Source organism: Pyrus communis, chromosome 14, assembly GCF_041283825.1.
Source record: "Pyrus communis isolate YQ-2024b chromosome 14, ASM4128382v1, whole genome shotgun sequence".
NCBI lineage: Eukaryota > Viridiplantae > Streptophyta > Magnoliopsida > Rosales > Rosaceae > Pyrus > Pyrus communis.
This window is the reverse complement of record NC_142578.1, coordinates 10,479,476-10,483,820: the sequence shown is the minus strand read 5'-3', so window position 1 is coordinate 10,483,820 and position 4,345 is coordinate 10,479,476. Positions and strand designations below refer to the sequence as shown.

At 35.8% G+C, this 4,345-nt stretch overlaps 1 pseudogene; it reads right to left on the bottom strand.

Moving 5' to 3' along the window:
- Nucleotides 1-2,519: 2,519 nt before the first annotated feature.
- Nucleotides 2,520-3,167, bottom strand: LOC137712243 (uncharacterized; annotated as a pseudogene).
- Nucleotides 3,168-4,345: the final 1,178 nt, after the last annotated feature.

Genomic DNA, 4,345 nt, shown 5'->3' with positions numbered 1-4,345 from the left:
AAAACGTAAAATAAAGTTTAAAACACTAAACTAAACTCAAAGAATGCAAAACTAAACACTTAAAACACTAAAACAAATCAAATGACTAAGACTTAACAAAATATGGGGGGGGGGGGGATTGAGTTTTTGACGAAATTAACTAAAATGCATAAATTGTAATTAAAGGCAGAATATGAATGTGATGAAAATATGGATGGAATGCTAGCTAGAAGGTTCTTCTCCACACATGTTACACTTGCATACAAGATTGATTTTCAGTTGGTCTTTCGATAAGTTATGAACCTCGACGCTCCAAGTTAATTAGGTCCGCTTAAATTAACCTTCAGATTTCCCTAGAATCATTGAATTGGATGAATATGCATCGCAATCAAATTATTCCTAACAAGTTCTCTATATGAACAACATGATAAAGATACAAGTTAGAATCATTACGTTCTTTGGAAATCATAAGCATCGACAAGGCATTTGTAACTATGAAAAGCATGATACTCTTGCCAAGAATTCATTTAACGCGATTGTTTATAAGCAACCTCCACTACTTGTGAATATAAGTTCATAACTATTAGGTGAAACTCACTTATATTCTAGCGTCATATTCATGCATGAAAATTAAGCGTGCACTCTCAATAAACATACATAAATAAGTTATCAATCAAACGGTTAAACAAATTGAATCCACAACTTATGAAATTCCAACCAAAGGTAATCAATTCATATTGCAAGCATAAACATGGTTTCGAATCACCCCCTAGCTAAAGGGGGTTTAGTTCCTCATACGTACAAGACAAAGAGAATTGAAATTAAACATTGAAATCAAAGAAACACCTAAACATTCCAACAACTCAAACTTGAATTGTATGAACGTTTAGGCCCTCTTCTCTTCCTCTTTGTTGCGGCACAAGGTCTAAGGATAGGTTTTGGGGTGGTGTGAAGTGTTTTGGAGGGATGGGGAGTGGTTGGAGTGGCTGCAATGGAGGAGAAAAACTGCAGAAAATGGAAGGAAAACCACGGCAAAGGATTGCTGCTTTGTGTTGTTTTGTGATTGAATTTCTGTGGTGAAAAATGGGAATTGTGGAGGAAGGCACGACACAAAGGGATTAATGGTGCTGGAATGTGTATGAAATGGTAGTGTTTTTCACGGCTCTCCTTTGTTGGTGAGGGAATGCATGGTTTTATAGGGAGATTGGGAGAATATGTGGCTGAAATAATGAAGGAAATGCATGTGAGTGACAGCTAGATTTGTTAGTGGAAAGCTGGAATTGCAAAAGGGGAATGCATGTGCACGGCAAAGGCTGTTTTGTGATGCATGTGGCTGATTTAAAGAATGGGAAAGCATGTGGCTGCAAGCTAGGGTGAATGATGATGAATAATGTCATGGTGGCTAAAATGTGGTGCAATGATGAAGTGGACAACCTGGAAATGCAAAGGGAATGCACGGATTAGAGAGGATGGGTGAATATGTGGCTGAATGGTTGAATTAATTAGTGTATGGAATGTGGCTAAAATACTCCCTCTTGCACAGCAAGGGAAGGGAAAAATGATTAAGGCACGGCAAGGGCTATGTAATTGGGCTAGGGCCTTGGTTTTGTGTCCTAAAGTGCCTCAATTTTGTCCAACACCTTGGCTCCAAACATAAGCTATCCATTCCAAGTCCAATTTTGCTCCAAAATGCTCCAAAATGCATCTTTTTGCTTCCTTAGCCATATGATCCTAAAAACACACGAAAATAGCTTAAACTACTAAAACAACTAGGAATTAACAATATAAATGCACGAAAATAAGCTAAGTAAGTCGCCTAAATATGCTCCTATCAGGCTGATGGTTTAGGCTTCATCAGAAGATTAGACGAAACAATAAGATTTTTTTTTTCTTTCGGTAATTTCAACGTTGAAGTATAAATTATTGTGTTTCATTACATAAGTATTAGTTTGGATCGTAAATGCAAGTTGTGGAAAATGAAAACTTAAAATACATTTTTGATTCTTTGTATCAAAAAAGATGTAAAAAAAAAGGGAAAAGGATAACCTTAGTTATGTACTTCTAGTCACATAGTACCAATAATTTGATTGGTACGCAATAGTTATTCAAGTCAATTGGCTAAGACATTAGATGGTATAGTTTTGTCAGAATTGTTCACTTTGTTTTCTGATCAATGTATCGTCCAAGCTTCTACAGTTTCCAGGGTATATACAAAAATATTTTGACCCAAATTAGCTTCATAGTTGCTTGACCCAAATTTTCACTTGGCCCATATATAAACGCGAGACAAATTTTTTTTTTTTTTTTTTTTATTTTTTTTGCATATAACTAGTTAAAAGAATGAATAAATATCATATAAAATACAAAGTCATATATTGCACAAAAAATAAAAATTCAAGAACTTGTCTAGTTCACTCGCAATTTAAATCCTCCTGCACCACTATTAAACTTTTCTGATCTCCCTGTTGAGAGATTGAATTGAATGGGAGTCCTAACCTAAGCAACTGATTTTCATCCCTCAATCAATCTGAGATTTAGAACTAATCCAAACTTTCTGTTTTACGCCTGGAGCTCATCTTTACCGTAATTCTTCCTCTTGGGCAGTGTAAAGTTTGGACCGTCTTTGCTGACAAATCAAATGTCATGGTGTGGTCTATGGTGGCAGATTTCTTTTTCTTCATGATAAACATCAGTTCTACTTTTCCAGTCAGTATAGCTTGGCTGCTCAGTGTAAGAACCCATCTGCTCAATTTAGTTCCAAAAGCGGAACGGCTTGGCAAAGCATTCAAATTCAAACTCACCTCAACATCAATCTTTTCGGTGGAAAGCATTCCAGCCTTGCTCTTAGGAATAAAAACTTGCCTGACAGCCGCTCATTGGTACAAAAACGTGACAGTGCCTGCATTAAACTTGTATGGACCCCAATTTGTGTTCTTGACTCTGATTTGGGTTGTGAATTTAGTGTCGAATGAAGATGTTGCTGGGACGGAGTTGAGGGCTTGGACATTGATGTTGCTTAGCTCGACCTTTGGGGTCTTAACTTTCATTATAGTGAGACTAATTCCTGTTATGGCGATGATCTGAAACACAATGAAAATACCAATGTACGTAGCTAATTTGATTATCTTCTGGCACTTGAGCTCATCAGTAGATTGCAAAGATTTGGCATCATTATTTTTCCCAGCCATATTAGCATCTTTCTCAATTTTTGATATGAAAGTTGAAAGTTGAAACTTGAAACAAAAGTTATCTGCTAGCTTTTGTTGGTTTCTTTTTATGTGGGATGAAAGCTTGTAAGTGGAAGGAGTTTGTTTGTGGGGTTATATATAAGGGTTTAAGGTGAAATATGATGTTTTGTGGTATATGAACGAAATGGCTATAATGTAACCAAACGCATGTATAGTGTATAGACTTATTGTCAATATAGACGGTTTTAGGAAGAAGTATTTTATGTGACAGCTTACAAAGGTTTTAGGAAGAAGTCTTCTATGTGACATACCTTACACATGGATAAAAAAAAGGTTATTTAGCCAAAAGTCAAATAAATTTTTACTAATTAGCCAGAAATCAAACTATCAATTTTGGTTTTGAATATATCATTAAATTATTTATAATAATTATACACAGGTAAATGAAGCATGCCACATGAGTTTAGGTTAGTTTTATTTAACAAACAATATTCTCTACACTAAGGGAGGGGGTGGGCTTAGCATCACAATGGACGAACAATAATATGATTCGAATTTGCCTTTGGTGATGGGTTTAGGTTATTAGAAAATAGCTATTCTATCCTTTTCTCACTTTAATTTATTGATTGCCTTTTCTCTTCACCTTTCTCTGTTCTTATCTACAACCAACGACTTTCTCTCACATCTTTCTCTTCACTCTCTCCCATCTTTTCTCCTCCCTCTCTCCTATCTTTCTCTGCGACAAAAAAGAAGAGGTCATTAATGGTTGCAAGCACGACCAAATCTCAAATGCTCAGTCCATTAGCGTATATGACATCATGGTTGACATAATTCCTTCTAGTTATGTCAACAACCTCCATAAGATCGTGAAGTGAATGGTGGCGATGGGGTTCAGGAAAGAGTGGTCGCACATCAGCTGTCGAATATAATTTCTAGAACAAAGTTTGTGGAGGCTAGAGTCATAGAAGTTGAAATTAAGCATTAATAAGGTCTAGAAGACATTGTGGAAAGAGCTCGAGGATGAAATTCATCAGTGAATCAAATTTGTGAAATTTGTATTAACACTAATCTATGAATCGAAGAAAAAGAATTGAATGAAGAACTATTGCAGAAGAATTAAAAGAGAAAGAGATAGAGAGAAAACTGAATGAAAGTTTGCATTACACAGAATGGATCGA